Source organism: Phocoena phocoena, chromosome 9, assembly GCF_963924675.1.
Source record: "Phocoena phocoena chromosome 9, mPhoPho1.1, whole genome shotgun sequence".
NCBI classification, from domain to species: domain Eukaryota; kingdom Metazoa; phylum Chordata; class Mammalia; order Artiodactyla; family Phocoenidae; genus Phocoena; species Phocoena phocoena.
In genome coordinates this window covers 80,000,281-80,014,671 of record NC_089227.1, presented here as the reverse complement: position 1 = coordinate 80,014,671, position 14,391 = coordinate 80,000,281, and the positions used below count along the sequence as shown (strand labels likewise).

The following is a 14,391-nucleotide window of genomic DNA, read 5'->3' as shown; positions in this document are numbered from 1 at the left end:
GGAGCAAAGATTCTGACACAGAATAATACAAAGAAAGCAGAAAGGCCACTGGAGTCAGGTGGTCCTAAGACCTCCTTTATCTGCTACCTGCTGTGTAACCTCAGTCAGTCACTCAGAATTTCGATTTTCTCATCTTTAAACAAAGAAAACATATGATTATTTGAGGATTAAATGCCTAGCACAGTGTAGGAGATCAATATATGTGTTCAATAAATGGAAGGTTCCACCCCCTACCTCAGTCAGCAAGTGTTGCTTCTAAGACTTTTAATGCTTAGTGATCAAATTTGCATAGGTCCATAAAAATAGCAACTTTTATTAAGTATTTAATATACAGGAGGTGCTCTTCTTAGAGCTTTAAATCTTTTGTATCATTTAAATCTATGAGATAGGTATTTCTGTTATTTGCCTTTACAGGTGAGTAACCTGAGGCACAGAGATGCTAACACGCTGACAGTCATAGAACTCACAAGCAGAGGAAATGGGATTTGAGTCCCAGGAGCGTTGCTCCAAAGCCCATGCACTCTTACCCTATGTGCCAAAATACCTCTTAGAAACTAGGTAGAATTGAGATGGTTGGGCATGATGCAGTAATCAGAGATTTTCCTATAGATGCGGTCTTTGGAATTAGGAAGCAATAAAATGGTCTTTTCTCAAAGAAGAATAGGTAGTGAGTCCGTATCATACAAGAATCGGTGCTGCCTGTAAAAGATCCTGGGTGTTCAATGCTTGCATAACAAGCTAGCTGGGTCTCAGGTCACTCCCTTACTGTCCCAGCTAGAACAGGAACCATATTCAGCCTTCTATAGGATTAGCAGTTCCCTCTGCCTGCCACATGACATCCACTGGCTTTGTTTCCCAGCTGTCCCTCAGTCAACAGGTGCAGGGAAACTGGCTTTCCCAGACACTTCTGGAAGCAAGTGGTACCCTCGGATAGCGACTGTCTATGCCAAACAGACTGCTTATTTTCCCCTGAGTAGAGCCCTTCTTCAAACTTACCCTATATGAGTAGATTCACAGATGGAAGGTTATTTTGTCTAGCAATGGAATGGATCTCACACTCCATAGGATAGGAAACTAATGACTGTCCAAATTCCCTGCCTGGTTAAATCTGACCACACAGGTTATCACTTAGACCACACCATGACACATTGTGGTATTTCTCCCAACTCCATGCACTGACAGATGACAGCCCCGAAAGCATCCACCAGGTAGAAGAGTTTGAGAGCAATATAAGGTAACAGGAGACTGTTCTTTTCAGCCACTGAGTGGCTTACGTCAGCAGGATGATGATGATCATGATAAGACCTCACATTTGTACATCAATTTACATTTTCAAAAGTACTTTTTGATCTATTATCACATTGTATCTTCAGGAAAGAGAATATAAATGATCCACATATGACAGTTAAGGGAACTGAGACATTGAGAAATGGAGACTTTTCCAAGTTTAACTGCTAATAAATCCAAGAACCAGTACTACAGCTCAAGGTTTCTGATGGTTTCAAACATGGTGCTTGAGAAATATCAGGTAATTAATTCAAAACTATTGCCCCTAAATAGCAGTTTAGAGACACTCCCAGATGAGTGGGAATCTTGTGTGCAGTGAATTATAATATTAGCTAAATAGAACCAAGTTATATATAAATTATAATTAGACTGGGCAACCTGACAGTTTACACTGTTTGTTTCCTCTGTGCAGGCAGCAAGTATGCAGGGTCAGCTGAGTTGAGAAACCTTTCCATTTAGAACGCATTTGGATACTGGTTAGCATAATTCTGCTATCAGCATGCTTCTTCTTTCCTAGCAGATTGACTATACTATTCTTTATTTGTCAAGATCTGAGAGTCATCCAACTAAGTGAAAGGAACAAGGACAATCCTATTTCCCCCCAAAAGTCAATGTTCTTTTATTACTCATTGCTTTTCATTTTTGTAGTCATTATAAAATTGTTGTCTCTAAGTGGACATTTTAAAGGCACATATCTTCTCAGCCAAGCTCCCCATCTTAGCACAAAAAGACTTTGAGTACACAAACTGAACATGAGGCTAATGTCAATGGTGGGGACAATAATCCTAAAAGGACTTAAGTAGTTGACAGGGCCCTTGTTCTTTGGGTCATTTCCTTTACTATGTATAGTTTTTTTGTCAGTACTGAAATTGCTGGCAAAAGATTCTAAAACTCAGGTCTGAGCGGTATTGATCCCTTGTACATAAACTTTTTTACTGGGCATCAGTGAAGACAATTGTCTTTTTTAAGATCCATCACAAAGAATTCAGTATGATATCATTTAACTTTCATGCTTTCAAAATATATAAATAATAACTCTTATGTGCATTTCTCCATTGGATTTGAAGATGTCTACACTTTTCATAGGAAGAACTAGTCAAGAAAAGAATAAATGATGCATATCTAATATAGATTAATTTTTCCTTATAATTCCATGACGGTATATTCTCTGCAATCGGTAAAATATTATACAGTTTTGTATACTGACATAGAAAACAGCAAAACTGCTTTACTCAGTAACTTTTTTATTCTTTGGTTTACCATCTTATACATAACAATATGCATATTATATGCATGTTATTTATATTGTTTTATATGTTATAAGTATATTCCACCTTTGTTGAAGGAGTTTGCAATCTAGACCATCGATAATAAGATGTTGTCTGAATATTGTATAGCTGGGTCATTGTGTTCTATTCTGGATCGAACCACATATATTTTTAAAGAAATTTCATGAATCCAAGATTAATTAATCATTTTTAAAGGAAATAAGAATGAAATATTAGAACCTTACATTTTCAATTAAATTCTTATTTTTCTCTATATTTTTTACCCTGGCAAGTTATTTTTTTTTAACTGGGTGATATCTATTCCAGGTGCATTATAAATTCTCGCGTTCTGGTATTTTGAAACTCATATATTAACAAATTGGGAGTTCCTCAATTGTCTGGTAAACATAATATAAAAGGCTGGTTTCTAGTACTGAGTTTTTCACCTTACCTTCCAATATTCAGAAGCTTCAATATTGATATATACAATTTTTTAAAAAATATAAAATAATCACTTTTTATCAAGCTCTTCTTGGGTAAAGGGGATGTACAATTGAATTTTACTAAAGCAGTAAATTATTATTCAAACTCTATTTTGTATCTGACATTTTAAAATCTACTCTATCTACCTAACGTACAGCCAGTTCCATGTTGCCCTGAATCCCGATGGAGCTAATCATCTTGTACTGGATGCAAATGCTCACCTAGATACTGTAATCAAATGACACAAACTCAATTTCTTTTACAGATAAATAAAAATAGTCTATAGCTGTGCACTCCATTTAATTTTGCATATATCAGTTTTGCTTTTTGGGTTTTTTTTTAAGGAAAAGACAGAATTGAGGTGAGTGGTGCTGTTTAGGGGCCATTCTGAATTGGCTTAGTCAAAATAGAAGAATTTCTATGAATGGTATGAATTTCTGAATGGTAGGAGTCTAAAAGCATCAACCTCTTTCCCCCTTTTTGCACTCCTTTTTCCCAAAGAGCCCTTCTCCAACCAATTTTCAAGTGCTAAAATTCTACTATTACTAGTGCTTTATTCCTTTAACCTCTGTTAAATGCAAATTCCCCTTGGCAGAATAATAATTAAAGTGATTAATGTCATAATCTCTTCAGAGTATTTCTCCAGTAAAAGTTTTCATGAGGGGAAGAGAGAAAATATAACTTAAGGAATAAAATAAATATAGAATGAAGACAAGACTTCACTCATTTCACTTTTTTCCTACCGTCAGCTCTAAAAACTAAGAACAGCTACATTAATACACAGTATTATATAGTAGAGCTTGTTACTACTGAAATGTGAGCCAAAGGATAATTCCCTGTCATACTGGTATAAGCATGCAGTGGATTTTCTGACCTACTGGACTGCAAATCATCAGTATGTAATACAGAAGAGTATAGTAACCTGAAAGAGCACACACTTTCAGAACCTCAGAAAATACCACTTTCGGAACTGGAAGTAAAACAAATGAAAATTTGTTAACATTAACCTAATTTTGAGACCACACACAAACACAGACACACACGCACACACACACACACAACACAAACATCAATGAACATAACTCTAAAATGTTGATAACATAAACTGTAATACAAGGTTTCAGTTGGATATATCTGTCATGAGTTTTTTTCTTCTAAAGGTGGCTCTGATAGTCAAAAAGTAATATTGAAAATGAGAGAATTACAGTCTGGGAAATTAATATATATAAATCTATCACCGTCTAAGGGTACAAAATAATTCTCCAGTGTGGTTCAAAGTTCATCACTTAGACTGTATTAGCATCTGGTGGAATACACTGGAACACATACTTTTCACTGACTAAACACTAACCACCTTTCATTTGTTCCTCACCAACAGAAGTCCAAATTTGCACAGAGGAGCAATAAACCCAGCTGCAGGATCATGATGAGGAAAATACAAGTTTTTTGTTTTTTGTTTTTGTTTTTGTTTGTGGTACGCGGGCCTCTCACTGTTGTGGCCTCTCCCATTGCGGAGCACAGGCTCCGGACGCACAGGTTCAGCGGCCATGGCTCATGGGCCCAGCCGCTCCGCGGCATGTGAGATCTTCCTGGACCGGGGCACGAACCCACATCCCCTGCATTGGCAGGTGGACTCTCAACCACTGCGCCACCAGGGAAGCCCAAAAGACAAATTTTTTAAAAAGTTAAAACCACATGCATTATTGAACTCAGCAATTACATTCCTAGGTATTTGTCCAAGGGAAATGAAAATATGTATCCATGGGCAGATGAAGAGACATACAGATGAATGGAATAGAATTGAGAGCCCAGAAATAACTCAAACATCCATGGCCAATCAATTGTTGTTAAAGGTGTCAAGAGCATTCATGGGGAAAGATTAGCCCTTCAACAAATGGTGCTGGGAGAATTAGATAACTGCATGCCAAAGAATGAAATTGGACCTCTACCTTATACCACATACAAATTAACTCAAAATGGATCACTGACTTAAATTAAGAGTTAAAACCATAAAACTTTTAGAAGAATGCATAGAGGTAGTTTTTCATGACCTTGGATTTGGCAATGGATTCTTAGATTTGACACCAAAAGCACAAGCAACAAAACACACACACACACACACATATGACTGTCAAAATTTAAAACTTTTGTTTCTCAAAAGACATTACTAAGGAAGTAAAAAAAGCAACCTATAAAATGGAAGAAAATATTTTCAAGTCACATATCAGATCAGGGCTTAGTATCCAGAATACATAAAGAACCCTTACAACTCAATGACAAAAAGATAGAGAGCCCAATTAAAAAAAAAAAAAAAAGGGCAAATAACTTGAATAGGTAGTTCTCCAATGACAATAGATAAATGGCCAACAATGAAAAGATCTTCCCTATCATTAGTTATTAAGTAAATGCAAATTGAAACCTCAATAAGATAGCACTTCCCCCTAGTTAGTATGACTGCAATCAAAAACAAATTAAAACAACAAAAAGTAGCAAGTGTTGGTGAGGACATGGAGAAATTAGAACCCTTATACACTACTTGTGGTAATGTAAAATCATGCAGCCACTGTGGAAAAGAGTTTGACTACTTTTCAAAAAGTTAAACACAGAGTTATTATATGATCCATCAATCCTACTCTGAGGTATATGTCCAGAAGAAATGAAAATATATGTCCTTGCAGAAACTTGTACACAAATGTTTACAGCAGTATTATTCATAAAAGCGTAGAGGTGGAAACAACCCATATGTTCATCAGTGGATGAATGGGATAAACAAATTGTGGTATGCAGTTGAAGAATAATACCTCATTTCAAGACTTAATATAAAGCCAGTATTTGTGAAATGTAGATATACAGATCAATGGAAACAGTTCAAAGTGAACTTACCCATAAATGGTTAATTGATTTTTACAAAGGTACCAAAGCAATTTAATGGAGAAAGATGTTCTTTCAAACAATGATGCTGGGAAAACCAGATATCCATTTGGGAAAAAAAAATTAACATTGACCTTATATACATCATACAAAAAATATAATAACAACATAAATTCAAGCACAGCCATAAATAAACAACCATAACACTTCTAGAAGAAAATACAGCAGAAAATTTTGTAAAATTTGGGGAGACAGGCCAAAAACAACCCTTGAAACTTAGAAATTGGGCTGTATCAAATTTAAAAACCTTTTCTCTGTTGAAAGAACACCATTAAGAAAAATGAAACAACGAGTCACAGAATGGAGGAAAATATATGCGATACTTCTATATGACAAAATAGACAATAGGAAAGCAAACGACTCAATTTAAAAACTGGCAAATATTTGAACAGATCCTACCAGAAAAATTAAATACGTAGTTCACCTTTGTGGTTCACATTGTATTTCTATTGCACTTTATAGTTCTACAGCACTTGAAAGCATAGGATTCAAAAAGCATAAAAATAAAACAACTGGTTCCTTAAGCAGCATTAAATTGAGTCTCCTCAACTAACAACAGGATAAACTGAATATCGATCCTGTTATGGGCAGGATCTGAAAAAACATATTGTAAACACATGCAGTTTAAGAAAATTATGTTATGTCAGTTAGATATGTAATTTATCATCATTGTGCAGACTTACAATCTTCCTATAAGTGATTCAAGGAGAATTTTAACCACGTTTAATAAGGCTAAAAAGAAAAAAAAAAAATCCCAAAGTCACAAATCAGCTTACAACATAGCTCCTTACATTGTCTCCTAACAATGAACATGTTCTTAATTTTAAAGTATACATATTCTTTTGCTCTCTAGATTTTACCTCATATTTCTATTTTCACTGTCTTTTTTTGGAAGTGTGGATGGGAGATAAATTCTAAATCTGGTTCATATCCACAACCTTGCCTTGCCTTAAATTTGGATTTAATTCCTTTCTCGATGGCTTTACTAGTTAAATTCCCAATCCCACTCAGCCTTTGCTTTGGGCCTAGGCAATTTTAAGATTCTTTACCCTATGAATATCGCTAAAATAATTAAAGTGGTAAAAGGATGATGAAATATAGTGCACTATAAACCACTAATTACCAATAATGTTTGAAACATGGGACAATTTTCAGGAAATATTAAAGGCATATCAGGTTCTATAAATATCTCAGTAGAAAGAAAGATATAGATATCACATGGGGATTACATAGTATTTTAGCGGGAGATTCAGTTATAATAAATGCGTGAATAGGGGTTGTGGCTGTTCTAACAAAATATCAGCCCTATTAAATCCAATTTAACATGAGAAACTAAGGTTGCCATTTATTCCTACTTCTTTACCCTTGAAACCCTATACCATGTGCATAACAGGAAAGTTTCACAGTTCCAAACACTGTATTTGTACAATGAGTATGATAAAGAGTGTATAAATGCCAGGAGAAATGTGTACTATGTTGGTGAAAACACTATTATATAGATTTTAATATTAAAATTTCTTAAGCACATAGGAGCATTCACTGTACCAAGCAGAGTAATTTTAGAAATAGAATAGATTAAGATAATAAAGTATCTTTTTCTAGGTCTGACTTGTATTTATAGCTAGAAAAGTAGAGGATTCATAGTGTGATATCCTATATACAAATGGCATTACATTTGAACATACATTAATTTGAGGAAATTCTCAAGAAAAGATTCCAAAGTTAGAAAATAAAGTAGTCTTTTCATAAAAGCAATATGAAACTTCATGAATTAAGCAACAGTTGAGAGGTAGTACTCTAAAAACTTACTACTTGTTAAATGGGAAGAATTTAGATTCACAATATTTCAAATGAGATTAAGAAAATGTGACTCACTAATGCTGAAACTAGTTGGCTTTTGAGAAACATACAAAGAGCAATGTCTAGATACAATGAACCATTCATTGATAACAACTGATACAGAGCATAAAGAAAAAGTTCTTAGAAACTCTTTATCATGGTAATAACTCCTGATCATATGATTTCTCCGGTATAGAGAGCAGGTAATGGAAATGGAACACTTACTTGTTTTGCATAAAAATTGTGATTTATTCTAACAGGGAAGCATAAAATGAAATTAGAAGTATGTAGGTGAACTTTTAAGTTGTTGAAATGGTCAAGGTATGATTGTAAAGTCCTAATATGGATTGACAGAATAAATCTCATTTACTCCTCGAATACTGGAGTATTTTCCATGAACAAGACACTTTGCAAGGTGGATTATACCAAGTATATAAGTATGACTTCTGCTCTAAAATGCAACAGTGTAGAAAGTAAAGAAATAAAAATCCTTTGAATTATATTGAACAACAGAACTGGGAAAGGCTGACATATTGGCAATGATGATAGATAAGATGAAGCAGAACATGAGCCTGTTTGCCATCAGATCTTACTCTTCTCCTTTTGGCTCTGTAAAATTGGTAATCTGATCCCATAAACTGTGTTTTCAAGATCTTTTATCAGTTGGCTTTCTGTTGGGCTCCACAGAAGGAAGGATAGAAGGGTGAAAGAAGAGAGGAAACAGACTATGTGTTGTCTATCTCAGCCTTAGGCATCATCTCATCCTGATCATCAGGCCATGTGTGCATCTCTTTCAAGGCACCAGCTTCCAATCACTTGACTCTGGCCCCTGAGTTCTCATAACATTACCTTACGTCTCTGTGTCAATGTCTAGAGATGGTAGCAACATCCTGCTATTGTTATTGCTCATCCTGTTATTGCTTGTCTGTGGACTGTCTCACCACAGTTTTCTATTCATTGTCTCTGCTTTTCCATCACCAGTGTAATGACTTATATACACTAAATTCTATTTTATACATTTTGAGTGTCTTCTGTCTTTCTGCCTAGACTCTGAGGATAAAAAACACCACCAGGGGCTCACTGGGTGTCAGTGAAAATGCTTTACTGGTATTGTATACAATTCCTTTTATGGTATTATATACATTCCTTAAGAAACAGATAATATTAGTAGTATCATTTGGCAAAGGAGGAAATTTAAAGTGGTTTAAATATTTTCACAAGGTCACACAACTATAAGTAGAAGGGCTAGAATTTAAATCCAGGCCATCTGACTCTAAAACTAACGCTCTAATGCACTAAAATACTAGGTCAAATCAACCTCATTACCCGCCATGTGGGAAACATCCAATAGGGATGAGAGTCTAAGCTGTCCAAATCACCAAAAGATGAATCTGGTTCAAACAGTTATTAATATCCAAGGGATTAGGGCAAGACATCATGGCTGCAATTCATTTACATATTATCTACCAAGAAATTAATGTTCTTGGTGCCTAGAAATACCAGATTAACAACAACCGAATAGATAAAAATCCTGACTTCATGGAGCTTACAAACTATTAGAGGGTGAAAGATAATAGATGAATGAATGGTATTTGCTAGCAATAAATCCTATGATAAGAAAATAAAGAAAGGAAGATGTATGAGAAAACTCAGGATAAGTTTTGGAATTTTAAATAAGGAAGTTCTGTATTTTCTTAGATGCTCCCAAATATCTCCTTTCCTCTCTTTTGGTCCACACCTCACCCTTCAGGACTGCCTCGACTCTTTTAGACATGGATGAAATACTATGCTACAGCGGATGGGACATGGCTTAATGAATGGCCACCCAGGGCTGGCCACCATGACATGGAAGTTCAAGAGATCCCCATGAAGCTTCCCCATCATGTGTTCCCCATTATGTGACCTCATAGGAAGCAGGAGGCCCTCTATTATCTCTCCAGTGAACTACTTTGATGTAAAGTCCCTACTTCAATGTTTTTTTTTTTTTTTAAAGAACTCAGGTTTTTATTGAACGTGCTACTAAAGAGGTTTAGTCAAAAAGACCAAAGCCCATGTCATCATCAGACTCTTCAATTCTTCTTTCTTTGCTTCCACTTTCTTCTCCTCAGCTGGGGCAGCAGTGGCGGAGGGGGCAGGACCTCCTGCTGGTGTAGCACCAGCTGCTGGGGCAGGTCCACCTGCCCCCACATTGCAGATGAGGCTCCCAATGTTGACACTGGCCAAAGCCTTTGCAAACAAGCCTGGCCAGAAAGGTTCAACATTTACACCGGCTGCTTTAATGAGGGCATTGATCTTATCCTCCGTGACTGTCACCTCATCGATGTGCAGAGTGAAGGCCAAGTAGATGCAGGCGAGCTCCGAGACGGAGGCCATGGTGCGGGCAAGGGCTAGGGAGGGTCTGCCGGGCACGGTGCTAGTCGCCGGATGAAGAGAGGGCCTCACCCCAACGCGGCCTTAGCTTCCTCGGAAGGACCGAGCACCTTAGCGGAAGCTGAAGAAAAGGAAGCTATTTCCAAGTTTTAAAAGCATTTTATCCTAAGTGTCCATCATCGGATGAGTGGATAAAGAAGATGTGGCACATGCATACCATGCAATATTACTCAGCCATAAAAAGAACTGAAATTGAGTTATTTGTAGTGAGGTGGATGGACCTAGAGTCTGTCATACAGAGTGAAATAAGTCAGAAAGAGAAAGACAAATACCTTATGCTAACACATACATATGGAATTTAAGAAAAAAAAATGTCATGAAGAACCTAGGGGTAAGACAGGAATAAAGACACAGACCTACTAGAGAATGCCCTTGAGGACATGGGGAGGGGGAAGGGTAAGCTGTGACAAAGCAAGAGAGTGGCATGGACATATATACACTACCAACATAAAACAGATAGCTAGTGGGAAGCAGCCGCATGGCACAGGGAGATCAGCTGGGTGCTTTGTGACCACCTAGAGAGGTGGGATAGGGAGGGTGGGAGGGAGGGAGACACAAGAGGGAAGAGATATGGGAACATATGTATATGTATAACTGATTCACTTTGTTATAAAGCAGAAACTAACACACCATTGTAAAGCAATTAAACTCCAATAAAGATGTAAAAAATAAATAAATAAAATAAAAGCATTTTATGTGCCTCTTGTATCTCTGTGTCTCTTGATAAACAGGTACTCAGGTAGTGATGCATGGCATTAACTTGCTTGGCATCCTTCCTTGCTTCAGTCCCATGTTTCTCTCATCCTCATCTTGGGGTGTTCCTCTCAAGTATTGGCACCTAAATCCTTTCCACAGACTCTACTTAAAGAAACTGAGATTATTTTATTTTATAATTAGAAATTTGGAGGGAGGCAGCTAATAAGCAATAGATTTGTGCCTTAGGTATATCACAGACACCATCTCTGATTCTACCTCAGCCTTTTACTTGGTCCAAGTGAAGGCTGCTGAAGCTCCTCTCACTTCATTTCAATTTGTGGCAGGAAGAAGGAAGGGGAAAGGAGAAACACTAGCTGAATCTCCCTTTTCATCATAAAAGAGTTTCCCCAGAAACCCCAACACCACAATTCCATTTAACATCTCATTGAGTCAAGTGAGACTTGGAAAGTGAGTATTTAGTGGCTCTAGTCTTTTTAGCGAAAGTGTATATAAAGGAAGGGATCTAGGAATGGTGTGGACTGGCCAGGCAGTAGAGTTTATCACATTCATTAAGAGGAGTTCCAAAAGGAGAGAACAAAGGGAATGCTACTGAGGCAATATTTGAGAATCATAATGCCTGGGATCATCCATAATTCAGTATAGACATGAATTATGAGATTGAAATTGGCCACTTATTTCTAAGCAAACTGATTAAGGAATTCATATCTTGTTAAAAGTTAAATTGCTCCTCATAAAACACAAAGAAAAAGTGTTAAAAGCAACCATAAACAAAAGATGAGTTACTTAAGAATGGAACAATTAGACTGACAGTATTCAACAGCAATGAAAGAGGCTCAAAGACAACGAAAACTTATCTTAAAAGTGCTAAGAGATGCCATATACATGTGTCAGCATTGGAATCTGAGAAAAAAAAAAAAAGGTCATGGAGATTCCCTGGTGGTGCCGTGGTTGAGAGTCCGCCTGCCGATGCAGGGTACGCGGGTTCGTGCCCCGGCCCGGGAGGATCCCACGTGCCGCGGAGGGGCTGGGCCCGTGAGCCATGGCCACTGGGCCTGTGCGTCCGGAGCCTGTGCTCCGCGGCGGGAGAGGCCACAACAGTGAGAGGCCCGCGTACCGCAAAAAAAAAAAAAAAAAAAAAGTCATTTATTTTTAACATAAAGAAACTTAGTAGAAATATTTACAAAAAATCAGTAATATTTTAGTGCACTTAGATAGACATAAAATACAGCTCAAACATTTCTGAAATGCAAAGTATTATAAAAAAATAAAAACAGAAGGCTACATATACTGCTATGCTGAGCTTTAGTTTGTGTGTTTATTCAACATTGGTTTTGCCATAAAATTTTTATTTTACCCTAGATGTGTATGGGCAAAAATTATAAATGTTGACAGCTTCAAGCTTCTATTTCCATTGGTAGAAACATACATCTTATTTGGATATAATTACAATTTATGTGTGCTCCCAATCCAAGTACATTTCTGCTCTGTAGATTTCTTAATTTAGTGTGAATATTGTTTTTATCATAAAGCTTTGCTCCACCAAAACTGGTTGAAATAGTTGTATCATTCATGTTGATTTTAACTGAAATTCCAATTAACATGTTAGATGTTTTACTTTTAACAAAATTAATTTCCAGGGCTGTATTTTCTCTCAATTAATGGGCAACAAAAAGAAGCAGTTGATGACAGTAATTTTTTTTAACTGGAAAAATTTAACTATTTTCGAAGTTCTTCGTGTACAAATAGAGACAAGATATTAACATCTATCACTTCATTCTTCACGGTATATAAGAAAACAAGAATTAAGTCAATAGGTCAATTAATATAGGAGTCATTTGATTTATATGAAAAGTCATGCTTTATAGAAAAGACATATAAATACATAAGTGCACCCTCTGCAGCTCTGAGTGTCATCTTCTTAAATAACCAAAATTTTGAGGTAGATTATGAGACTGTGATAGCAACTGGAAATAAAATACTTTTTGAGCTTTACCACACCTGCACTATTTACATATACAACTATTTATAAAAACACCTAGTTAAAAAGTGAAAAACCTGGGACAAGTGCTAAACCAGATGGATGCCGAGACAATAAACTAGAAATGTCCCAGGCAAACCAGAAAGTGAACTTACCCATATTAAACATCACCAAATAAACTTGGTCATTTACATATGGTATGGTAGCATTTGGAGTAGTGCGCTTTCAAAATCTGAATTCAATTTTGTAAAATGTGCTGCCAACATTATAGACAACCTAAAAGCTTTAGGATAATTTACATGAAGTGTTGAAGAGAATTTTACAAGGCTTAAAAATTATGATTATAAACTATATTGAAAAATGGAATGTTGGATGCTTTTATTCAATAAAATAAAGCATATTATAAAAGTTTGTGAATTTTGTGAATCTACAGTTGTCACAATATTTCTTTTTATGTTTCTTTTCCCTGGATAAGATGACAAAGTGTATTGTTAAATATTGATCTTCACATAACTTCCACATTCTCCCTCAAGCTAAAAATGATGAGCTATCATTCTTTCTCATTGATTTATTTTCATATAAAAGTCAGTTTCTCAATATAGAAACTATAATTTAAGTAAGTTCTGAAACATCATAAAAAGTCTTGCCATGCAAATCATATCTCTTCTTGGTCTTTACCTGCTCTGCACTAGGATTCAAGATGAATTTCATAATGTATGACATGGCTTAAGGATATACTTTACTGAGAAAACTTACATAGGGCCAAGGTCAACAAGTGATTTGTTTTTTTTTAGGAGCCGCTGATCCTCCCCTCATTTCAGAGAGACGTGCAGAAGCATTGAGCCTGTGGAAGCTTTAAGCCCTCCCTACTATGAGTCTCTTTTTTTTTTTTTTTTTTTTTTTTTGCGGTACGCGGGCCTCTCACTGTTCTGGCCTCTCCCGCTGCGGAGCACAGGCTCCAGACATGCAGGCTCAGCGGCCATGGCTCACGGGCCCAGCTGCTCCGCGGCATGTGGGATTTTCCCGGACCAGGGCACGAACCCGCGTCCCCTGCATCGGCAGGCGGACTCTCAACCACTGCGCCACCAGGGAAGCCCTGAGTCTCCTTTTTTATATGACAAACATGGGTAAACAGCTTTGTCATTGAGGGAATAAATGAACTGCTGGATTTGGGGGCCATCTATTTATAAAGTTGTTCCGAAAATACTAGCATTTCAACACTTGGAGATTAAGTCTTGAGGAATCCCCTTGTTGGAGGAGGAAGACCCAGTCCAATGGAAAGATGATCTTGGTTGAAAGAAATCTCTGGTCATACCCAGCTAGGACACAAAGTGAGCAACAGGCTCAGTTTCAGCAATTGTTTGTGGCACCACAAGTCTTATAAAAACTCATGTTGGAAAGTATCTTTATCTATCTATCTATCTATCCATCCACATACCACAACCATGATAATGTTCT

At 36.7% G+C, this 14,391-nt stretch overlaps 1 pseudogene; it reads right to left on the bottom strand.

The window, feature by feature from the left end:
* Positions 1 to 9,837: 9,837 nt before the first annotated feature.
* LOC136128214 (large ribosomal subunit protein P1 pseudogene) lies at positions 9,838 to 10,181 on the bottom strand (annotated as a pseudogene).
* Positions 10,182 to 14,391: the final 4,210 nt, after the last annotated feature.